General features: G+C 36.9%; 1 protein-coding gene across 1 annotated transcript in view; it reads left to right on the top strand.

Annotated features, from left to right (window-relative positions):
* Nucleotides 1–128, top strand: part of LOC308614321 (uncharacterized protein) — a 59,805-nt gene extending 59,677 nt beyond the window's left edge. Inside the window, exon 5 of the mRNA XM_081228640.1 lies at nt 51–128. The gene's annotated coding sequence lies outside the window, so the exon portion shown is untranslated. The remainder of the gene's footprint in view (nt 1–50) is intronic.
* Nucleotides 129–12,142: the final 12,014 nt, after the last annotated feature.

Below are 12,142 nucleotides of genomic sequence, written 5' to 3'. Positions count from 1 at the left end.
AGCTTGAAAATATGGAATAGGACTATATGTACCTTCACCTTGCCTTCCAGATGCCAGTAGATTTAGATGAGGAGCTCCTTGGGGACAGAGACTCACTCCCTGCTTGTCGAGGACCAGTTTATCAACACAAAATTAATTTCATCTACAGCTGTTCATTTCATGGGGAGACTGAGAATAAGCAGATAATCTCTGCAGACTTCCAAAGGTAAGATGCTACTGAATGTTTGATTTTGTTTTTCACAAAAAGTAATAAATGGAGGTACCTAAAATTAATACACAATGTTTGAAACTGAAACTTGGAGACACCTTTGATAAGCAGAGGCTGACTTACTAAAAGCAAATACATGGGGTTCCAAACAAAGCTGAGAAACAAAAGCCTGGGTTTCTCTGCCCAGTTAGTTACGTTGTGAAAGAAGCAACCACAAGTAGTAAAACTTTTTTTTTTTAATCTATAGGGAAAAGACGTCTGATACCAACTATCCTCAGCTTTCTAGTCTTTTGAGTTTATTTTCCAAATCTATACTCTAAAGACAGCCAAGAATTCAGAGGAAAAATGTGTCCAGGGAAGAAATAAGTGCATTGGGGAATTGAATGAAAATGATAAAAATCATTCACACTTCTTTATTGAAATAATTAAATATAAAGTGGAGTGGAGAGTGGCAGATGAATTCTAATAGTTATTAAATTGGCACTTAGGAGTTATCTTATCTGCATTGCCACAATTCAAAACTCCCACAGTGTTTTCTCGCAGTCCACATCATGTTAATTTCGCCTCTCAACCACCATCTCGTTGGTGAGCGAAGTAGTTAGTATGCATGGGGAGGTGCCCAGCTCTCCTAAAGGCGTCTGGTCAGTAGTAACGCCATCCCTTGCGAAAATGGCATCCTCGTCTCTAGTGCACTGCCTTCGGGGACCCTCCCTTCACTTTTTTGAAAAGAACAAATGTTTCTATTTGATGTGATGGACGGTCAGGGAGAAGGGCTGGGGCTGGAAGTGCATCAGCCCCACCTCCTCCTGGGACGCACGTGGCAGCCGCCATCTTGGGAGCTTGGCTTGCTTTCTCCGTTTGAGAAAATCTTGGAGCTCGGTTGTTTTCAACTCCACCTCCAAAAGGATCTGGCTGTCCGCAAGTAGGTTCTGTCTTGTATGTGTATTTTCAGGGCCTCAAGTAGTGCGTGTTGTTTGTGCAGAATACGTGCTGATAGCCTATCTGAACGTGGATGTTTGTGATAAAATTATTCCTCCTGTAGTATTGTTTTAGTACACTTTGTTTCGTTTCATAGAGAAGAGAACATTATTAACCCAGGTTCTCCAGCCAATCAAATTATTCTGCCTCTGGTCATAATCCTTTCTTTTTTGTTGGGGAAATATAATGAAAGGTGATTCCAACAGTATACAGGTTCTTTCCAATCTTGACTCTATGAAGCAGTTTTTTGTTTGCTTTTAGAGTATTCAGTGGGAAGGCTGGATTTGAGGAGTGAAGATTTTGCTGGCTGGAATCCTTTCTGTCTTCTTGTTCTGCTTGAACAGCTCCGGCCAAAAAAAAAAGGAGGGGGGCGGATATTAACTACGTTTAACCTAAGGCCAATTAGTAAATTAATCGCTAGGGAAAAAAAAAAAAAACAGCAAATAGAGACGATAATAACAAACACCATCTATGGAACTAACCTATAGCCTCACCCACCCTTTGTCTATCTGTGTGTAATTTAATTGTCACCTGAAATTACTCTTGTTCATTCTGAAAGTATTGTCATTGTCCAGCAGAAAGTGATGAATGCTTAATCCTTTGGATCACAGTACTGAGGTTTCCTTTCATACAGTAATTTCCCTTTGAGGGTAGGGGATGTGATGTAATTTTCAACCATTAAAATCATAGCTTTGAATATTAATTATATTATCTCTCCAGCCATCCAGCCGGTGATCCAGTAATACTAGGAGAGGCCATGGAAGGTTTTATTTTGTGAGGCATTGCCTCAGAGGTCAATATAAGAAATCATAGCGGGCTTCCCTGGTGGCGCAGTGGTTGAGAGTCCGCCTGCTGATGCAGGGGACACGGGTTCGTGACCCGGTCTGGGAAGATCCCACATGCCGCGGAGCGGCTGGGCCCATGGCTGCTGAGCCTGTGCTCCGCAACAGGAGAGGCCACAACAGTGAGAGGCCCGCATAGACATGAACATACTGGTTGATTTTTCTCAACATCAACTTTGTATGCATATCATTACAACTACTTTACTCAAGGTGTCATTCTCTGCTATTGTTATTTGACATACAAATCATCCTGTCTTGTCTATTAATCTTAGTTTCTGGCCAGACTAAGCTGGGATTCAACCAAGAATAGATTTTCAGTTGCCATTGAAACCCCAGACTTTGATTTCCATATTCTGATCTACCAAACTGTAGCCCAGACTGAGAGGCTGTGCCTCTGCCACTCAATAAAATGGGTATTAGAGAGATGTCAGATTGCCCAACAAGACTTTTTAGAATGAGAAGCACTAATTTCAAGGTTTAATTATTTTTTAATCTGTAAAATATCTCTTGGTATTCTCGAGTAGTGCCAAAATATGTTACAAGGTATCAGTTTTGGCACTCTTTGACAAAAGGGCTAATCTGCCCTAATGTAAAAATATGATCCTGAATTACTGGTAAGATCATCTGTACTTATCAAATTAGTCAGTTGTTTACTAAACCTACCTTCTTGCCTAGACTTGATGGACATGGCAGTAATTGTACAGGCTTCAGAGAGAACAAAACTGTAAATGTCGTAACAGAATGAAAGATGTAACACCAAATGGTGTGATTAACTAATGAAACTGCATTGCAAATGGGAGTACAACAGGAAAATCTCTGCAATATTGTGAGAAAAAATTAATATGGATAAAATGTATTAAATTCTACAAATGAGAAGAAAAAAAGTTGTAAGAAAAAACTTAAATTCTAGTGCAGGAAAATCAGCTTAGTGAAAATTGAAAATGCATGTAATAAAACTAATTCAGGTAGGATATTAATCTTGTGTAAAAAAGATAAATGCATGTTAAAGCCTGATTGTAAAATATTAATGTGCTAAACTATCATAAAACTTCACATATGCCCTTTAGCGATAGTATTATTAATGATGATAAAGACTTATTTGCAAATTCTTCTTTTATGAAGTCTGGAAAGAGAAAATCTGAAAAACGACTAATGTAGACATCTACTGTGTGTAAAAGATAGGAAATGGTGGAGGTTAATAAGGTTCAGGGTAACCGGTCTCTTGACATTTAATTGTGTGACCATATCAAGGACCCTCTGCAATCTGTGAGTGAGGTGATTCAGGGTAAACAAGTAGGGTTTGCACCCTGATAAAACTGGGGTATTCTTAACTCTGTTCCTAATATGCTGATGGCCCAGAATGCTCTTGGAATTACACTTACCTTGGTCTACTCTAAAACTATAAGGCACCTACATTCTTAGACTTTCTCTTTCCACTGAAGCCCTATTTATGGAAAGCAAAGAGAATTTGTATCCGGCCTTATTTTGCTTTTGTGTTATTACATTACTGGTTCTGAATTGCAGGGCTGGATTTGCTGAAATTCTGTGATAGCTCAGAGCACTGTTTTTGTGTAATAGGGAGAGACAGCATTATACAGCAGGAGGAACTGAACTAGATTGTGAAATCAGCTTCACCTGAATGCTTGCAGCACTTACCACAGAATGTTGATTAGTTTACCAAACTTCTCTGGGTCATGCATACTTCATAGGAAAAACACATAAACACACAAAAAGGAATAATAATAACCTATTTGCATGTATTTTGTGAAGGTCTATAGTGATGTATCTAAAGTTTCTGTCATGCTACATGTGGTCAAATGTAATACTAATTATTAAAATGCTTTCTGTTACTAGGGTTTTGTCTGCTTAGAAAGTTCTACTATCTGACCTCCCACACAGTTCAAGATTCATTCATCCATTTTTATGTAACTGGAATGTTTTCCCTCTTCCCCTATGTTTAAGTAAATTCTATTTATGTGTTAAGGTCCAGATTACATCCCACTTCCTCCATGAGGCATTTGCTAACTGTTCCATCACACAGTGATCAATTCTGGACTTTGTTCCTTCTCTGGACTTTTGTAATAGTTATTGTCTCTGCATTTCTGGTTGAATCATGTTTTATTTTCCCCTTGATAGCAGGAACAATGACTTGTACTTCTCTTATATCTCACCTTCCTCACAACCCCCTAAAATATTTATCATGTTACCACAGTCTGTAATCTCTTAATTAATTAAGAGATAAACATTAATAAAACATGGTTAGCATGAATAAGCTTAAGACATGCTCCTGTAATCATGTTGTTCTGAATACTATTTGGATTAAACCATCAATAAATACAAGCTTTTGTAATATGATAAGATGTTTCTAGATTAGATGAAGAAGCACCTTGGACATGATAGATTAATAGATAGAAAAAAACCCAGACAATTAAATGAAGTTTACCTTTCTCATTTTTAAGACTTTTCAGACACTGGCTTTGGGAACACATGAACATACATTGGCAATGATTCAGTTGTCCATTTCACTATATAGATCCACATTTTGGTTTCTTACCTAGGATGTATGTTCTCAGATACAATGAGATTTAAATAATCTGATTATGATGCCCAAACCTCTTTTTTTTGTTTGTTTTTTAGGAACATTTGTTAGTGGAGGGCATTGGGAGCTGTATTAGAGTACTCCAGAGAAACAAAACCAATAAGATAGATTAGATAGATAATAGACAGATGATGATAGATAGAGAGAGAGTGAACTGGCGATAAGAAGGGATTTATTATAGAATTGACTCACTCAGTTATGGAGGCCAAGCTGTCCCAGGATCTGCTGTCTGTAAGCTGGAGACCCTGGAAAGTTGCTAGTGTAATTCAGCCTGAGTCTGAAGGTCTGAGAACCAGGGCAGCCAACATCTGAGGGCAGGAGAAGATGTCTCAACTCAGACAGAAAGAGCAGATTCACCCTTCTCTTCCTTTTGGTTCTATTTAAGGCCTTAGTGGATTGGATGATGCCTACTACCCACATTAGTGAAGGCCATCTGCTTTATTCAGTCTTTACTACTCGATTTAAATGTTAATCTCTTCCAAAGACACACCAGAAATAATATTTTACCAGATACCTGGGCGTCCCTTAGCCCAGTCAAGTTGACACATAAAATGAACCATCATAGGAGCCATTTTAATTACAGGAAGAGATCTTATAAGACTGTGACACCAGTTAATTCAGATTTTTATAGAATGAAGCATATTTAGCACTTGATTGTATATTGTTTGTATTGGTCTTTAATGTTTCGCATGTCTGATCTTCCCAGCCAGTTGTAAACGCCTCAAGGGAAAAGTTTCTTTCACTGTTTCTAACAACGTTTGATGTTTACTATTGATGTATAGTGGAAAATATTGGTTTAGTAATTAGGAGATCTGAGCCCTAGCCCAACTCTGTCTCTTACTAAACCCAGTGAGGTAAGACAAATTGTACAATAACACTGAACTTCAGTTTTGTTTTCTGTTAAGTGACAATAATTATACTTGCCTTGACTAATTCATAGGATCATTCTAAGGCTTGAATGAGATATCAGATCTCGAAGTTCTTCATAAGTTGTAAAGTCCTATACAGAAATTAAATGCTGTTATTGTGATAGCTGACATCCAAAAATAGTTTTTATTTTGTGTGGTATTATTATAATGAGGTTGGTAGCTAAACATTTGGTTCTCTGAAATAATATTTTATTCATGATATAAAAATAAGCAGTTTCTAAAGTATTTCATGTAATTCTAATTGTAGCTTATAGAGCATGAGAAATGAAAATATAATTTTATATATTTCTTCATGTTAATGAGATAGAACTCACTATATCCTCTGAAGAAGAAAACATTTCTTTAAGCAGCATATTTTTCATAGTTCCATATCCAGATTCATGGAAGTTTCCATAAAGGTGAGAGATGGTACACTAGTATTTTCCCAAATCTCTTCCAACACATATTTTGAAAAACTGAAAAATTCTTATTAAGACCATTAAAATTCTCTGTTCTTATTTTCTGAAGGTAGTGAAATATTTATGACTCTTAATATGGAAATCTATTAAAGAATCTCTTCATTGCCTGTAGGTGTGTGGAGGCAAATTCCAGTGACTAGATTGCTGAGTATAGTATAGCAAAAGGAAGGAAAATATATCGGTTTTGGGTTTTTTTACTCCTAAAAAGTCAGCACGAGAGTTAATGTAAAAACTTTTCTGTTCTTGGTCACTGGATGCTTAGTATAAAATCCCAGAACTAGAACTATGCCAAGGTAACGTGTCAGCCATTTGTAAAAAAAAAAAGTTCTTCTTTGCCAGTGCAAGCCAACTTATTCCTGTATCAGTGAACCATAAATAAAGAACATAGAATATATAAGAGACAGAGGAAGGAAGAAATTTGAAAACATTCTTCTCTTTCAAGTCCTTATTCTTCCCTTCAGAGTTAAACTTCTTAATTACAGAAGATTACATTTAATGAGACACTTTCCTTTCAAACTTCTTAATTACAGAAGATTACATTTAATGAGACACTTTCCTTTCTCTCTCTCTCTCTCCCTTTCTTTCTTTCTTTCCACACCATGTGGCTTATGGGATCTTAGTTCCCTGACCAGGGATCGAACTCGTGCTCACTGCAGTGGAAACGCAGTGTCCTAACCACTGGACTGCCAGGGAATTCCAAGAGACACTTTTCATTATACAAAAAGCTGGCCCAGACCCATCACAGCACTGAAACAATTTCTACTGAAAGTCATCTATGCTTTTTTTTTTCTTTAAGTAAAATAAATGGAAACTTCATAGACTCCAACTTACTTGAAATCTCAGCAACATTTAACATTCTTGATGACCTTCACCTTTTCGAAATACTTTCTTCTTTTGATCTCAGTGACACCAAATTCCCTATGTCTCGGGACATTCCTTTTATAGGCATCCTTTCCTCTGCCTGAAGATCAAATGTTTATTTTACGAGGGCTCTGTTCTCTTCTTGAGTTATACAATTTTCCCGTGGGAAATCTCATTCAACATTTATGTGCTGATGACTCCTAGTCCAAAAGAAACTCCTTCCTGAGTTTCAGACTCAGAAAGCCTAACTGCCTTTAGCTCATGTGTATTTTCCTGCCCTACTTCAAACTTAACATGTTCAAAAGTGAATTTAATATCTTTATCAACTCCAAAGTCTACTTTTCCTTCTCTATTCTCTACCTCAGTAAATGCTACCATCATCCATCCACCTGGTTGCCCAAGCCAGCAACTTGGTGAATTCTTAGTCTACAATTTTTCACTCCCTGCCCCATGTCCAACCTAGTATCAGTTCTTTGATTTTTCTGCCTGAAAAATCTCAAGTCTCTCTGCTTCTCTCTGTCTCTAATTTTAGGCCTGTGTTTGAGTATTACTGTGACCCAGGGAAAGGAAATATGGAGAACGTGAGTCCCCTCACTCTTTGATATATCACTGGGACCAGAAGAAGAGCATTAAAATAATTCCAGATTAGTTATACATATTTTTGAGAGGCTCTGATCTCCTGCACAAATTGGGATGGCTAACGTAAAGCATTGGCCTAAATTTGAGAACCCTTTAGGTTTGAGGTAAAGTAGTATGGCCCAGCTACTCCATACTTTTGTCCCATTAACTGCCTCTACTGCAGATCTGACCATAATCACCTCTCACCTGGATCACCTTAACAACCTCCTAACAAGTATTTCTGCCTGTAGATTTACACCTCCAAACTACTATTCACACTGTAATTAGAGTGATCCATAAGTATTTGAGAATGAAAAAAAATGAATGATAGTAAATATTTTAGAGGTTTTTAAATATGAAATCCCACCCCCAAATAAGAAGGTTTAGTTACTTCTCAATTAGTTGATTGTAAAAAATTCCTGGATGTATAAGTGCCCATTAAATATCAGAAAGTTCTTCTTCTACCACATTGTAAAACAAAACTCTTGTCCCCACTTAAAAAGAAGTGCTAGATACTACCCTCTTATTTCTTAAACATTTTATTTCATTAGACCAACTGTTTATTATTCTGTTAGGTATATCACTTGTAAAGCTAAGAAAATATTGACAATGACAATATTTTTTCAATAGCCATGTATATGTCTGTATATATATAACCATATATGTAATTATAAATAATGTATAATTATTATACAATAACAATATATTTTATATTATATTTTATATAAATATTTATATAAATACACATTTATTTATAAGTATAATTATATATATAACTTATGTAATTATTATTAGGAATTTCTCGTGTATTTCTATGAATATTGTATATTTATAATAATTATTTTATAAAGTAATATATGTAATTATATAAAATTATTATTAAGAATGTTCTCATAGTTCCTCCACAGAGAGGGTTACAATTACATCATCTAGTCTCCTCCATAAGTCTTCATGACATCCCATTTTTTTTCAATCCAACAAAGGGTGTATTTGTGATGAAACTTATTCCAGTTGAGTTTGGGTGCAGTCAACTTTATAAACTTTCTGGTTTACCAGTTCATGTTCTCCATGGTTGGCACAGCCTGGGTACATAAAAGCAGACCCAGTGATACTCTTGAGAAATACAGCATACAGTTTTCTAGCCATGCTCCATTTTTATATGCTACAATACTAATGAAATGGTTGACTTCCTGGGCTATATTAATTGCATTTAAGCATTCTTAAATTTCCTACACCACCAAATTTTAATTAAGAAACTATAATTAGAAGATTCATAAACTAAACCAACTGTTTTTCTTATTCTGAAACTGCAAAGAAGTATATTAGTGACATTACTACTAAGGGATGCTAGGAAATTGTAATTCATCAACATGGATATTGTCCATAATGCTCATATGATGAAGTAGGTGTGCAGTGGCTAACATCATAGTGACTAACAAACTTTTGTTTGTTTCTTTTAAATTTTATTTATTTATTTTTTTAACATCTTTATTGGAGTACAATTGCTTTACAATGGTGTGTTAGTTTCTGCTGTATAACAAAGTGAATCAGCTACACATATACATATATCCCCATATCTCCTCCCTTTTGCGTCTTCCTCCTTCCCACCCTCCCTATCCCACCCCTCTAGGTGGTCACAAAGCACCGAGCTGATCTCCCTGTGTTATGTGGCTGCTTCCCACTAGCTATCTGTTTTACATTTGGTAGTGTATATATGTCCGTGCCACTCTCTCACTTTGTCCCAACTTACCCTTCCCCCACCCCATGTCCACAAGTCCATTCTCTATGTCTGCGTCTTTATTCCTGTCCTGCCCCTTGGTTTGTTAGCACCTTTTTTTTCCTTTAAATTCCATATATATATGTTAGCAGACAGTATTTGTTTTTCTCTTTCTGACTTACTTCACTCTGTATGACAGACTCTAGATCCATCCACCTCACTACAAATAACTGAATTTCATTTCTTTTTATAGCTGAGTAATATTCCATTGTATATATGTGCCACATCTTCTTTATCCATTCATCTGTCGATGGACACTTAGGTTGCTTCCATGTCCTGGCTATTGTAAATAGTGCTGCAATGAACATTGTGGTACATGACTCTTTTTAAATCATGGTTTTCTCAGGGTATATGCCCAGTAGTGGGATTGCTGGGTCGTATGGTAGTTCTATTCTTAGTTTTTAAAGGAACCTCCATACTGTTCTCCATAATGGCTGTATCAATTTACATTCCTACCAACAGTGCAAGAGGGTTCCCTTTTCTCCACATCCTCTCAAGCATTTATTGTTTGTACATTTTTTGATGATGGCCATTCTGACTGGTGTGAGGTGATATCTCATTGTAGTTTTGATTTGCATTTCTCTAATGATTAGTGATGTTGAGCATCATTTCAGGTGTTTGTTGGCAATCTGTATATCTTCTTTGGAGAAATGTCTATTTAGGTCTTCTGCCCATTTTCGGATTGAGTTGTTTGGTTTTTTTTGATATTGAACTGCATGAGCTGCGTGTAAATTTTGGAGATTAATCCTTTGTAAGTTGCTTCATTTGCAGATATTTTCTCCCACTCAGAGGGTTGTCTTTTCCCATTATTCAACATAGTTTTGGAAGTTTTAGCCACAGCAGTCAGAGGAGAAAAAGAAATAAAAGGAATCCAAATTGGAAAAGAAGAAGTAAAGCTGTCACTGTTTGCAGATGACATGATACTATACATAGAGAATCCTAAAAATGCTACCAGAAAACTACTAGAGCCAATCAATGAATTTGTTAAAAGTAGCAGGATACAAAATTAATGCACAGAAATCTCTTGCATTCCTATACACTAATGATGAAAAATCTGAAAGAGAAGGAAACACTCCCATTTACCACTGCAACAAAAAGAATAAAATACCTAGGAATAAACCTACCTAAGGAGGCAAAAGACCTCTATGCAGAAAACTATAAGACACTGATGAAAGAGATTAAAGATGATACAGACAATCCATATACCATGTTTTCTGATTGGAAGAATCAACATTGTGAAAATGACTATACTACAAAAGCAATCTACAGATTCAATGCAATCCCTATCAAACTACCACTGGCATTTTTCACAGAACTAGAACAAAAAAATTCACAATTTGTATGGAAACACAAAAGACCCTGAATAGCCAAAGCAATCTTGAGAAAGAAAAACGGAGCTGGAGGAATCGGGCTTCTGGACTTCAGACTATACTACAAAGCTACAGTAATCAAGACAGTATGGTACTGGCACAAAAACAGAAATACAGATCAATGGAACAGGATAGAAAGCCCAGAGATAAACCCATGCACATGTGGTCACCTTATATTTGATAAAGGAGGCAAGAATATACAATGGAGAAAAGACAGCCTCTTCAAGTGGTGCTGGGAAAACTGGACAGCTACATGTAAAAGAATGAAATTAGAACACTCCCTAACACCATACACAAAAATAAACTCAAAATGGATTAACGACCTAAATGTAAGGCCAGACGCTATCAAACTCTTAGAGGAAAACATAGGCAGAACACACTATGACATAAATCACAGCAAGATCCTTTTTTTTTTTTTTTTAGTGGTACGTGGGCCTCTCACTGTTGTGGCCTCTCCCGTTGCGGAGCACAGGCTCCGGACGCGCAGGCTCAGTGGCCATGGCTCACGGGCCCAGCCACTCCGCAGCACGTGGGATTCTCCCGGACTGGGGCACGAACCCGCATCCCCTGCATCGGCAGGCGGACTCTCAGCCACTGCGCCACCAGGGAAGCCCAGCAAGATCCTTTTTGACCCAGCTCCTAGAGAAATGGAAATAAAAACAAAAATAAACCAATGGGACTTAATGAAACTTAAAAGCTTTTGCACAGCAAAGGAAAACATAAAAAAGATGAGAAGACAACCCTCAGAATGGGAGAAGATATCTGAAAATGAAGCAACTGACAAAGAATTAATCTCCAAAATTTTCAAGCAGCTCATGCAGCTCAGTAGCAAAAATACAAACAACCCAATCAAAAATGGTCAGAAAACATAAATAGACCTTTTTCCAAAGAAGATATACAGATTGCCAACATACACATGAAAGGATGCTGAACATCACTAATCATTAAAAAATGCAAATCAGAACTACAATGAGGTATCACCTCACACCAGTCAGAATGGCCATCATCAAAAAATGTACAAACAATAAATGCTGGAGAGGGTGTGGAAAAAAGGGAACCCTCTTGCACTGATGGTGGGAATGTAAATTGATACAGCCACTATGGAGAACAGTATGGAGGTTCCTTAAAAAACTAAGAATAGAACTACCATATGACCCAGCAATCCCACTATTGGGCACATACCCCAAGAAAACCATAATTCAAGAAGAGTCATGTACCCCAATGTTCATTGCAGCACTATTTACAATAGCCAGGACATGGAAGCAACCTAAGTGTCCATTGACAGATGAATGGATAAAGAAGATGTGGCACATATATACAATGGAATATTACTCAACCATAAAAAGAAACGAAATTGTTATTTGTAGTGAGGTGGATGGACCTAGAGTCTGTCATACAGAGTGAAGTAAGTCAGAAAGAGAAAAACAAATACCATACGCTAACACATATATATGGAGTCTAAGAAAAAAAAAAAGGCATGAAGAACCTAGCGGCAAGGCGGG

Source organism: Mesoplodon bidens (genome assembly GCF_964165515.1).
Source record: "Mesoplodon bidens genome assembly, chromosome: 3".
Lineage (NCBI taxonomy): Eukaryota > Metazoa > Chordata > Mammalia > Artiodactyla > Ziphiidae > Mesoplodon > Mesoplodon bidens.
Note: the sequence above shows the minus strand (reverse complement) of the source record. Positions and strands in the feature narration are given on the sequence as shown.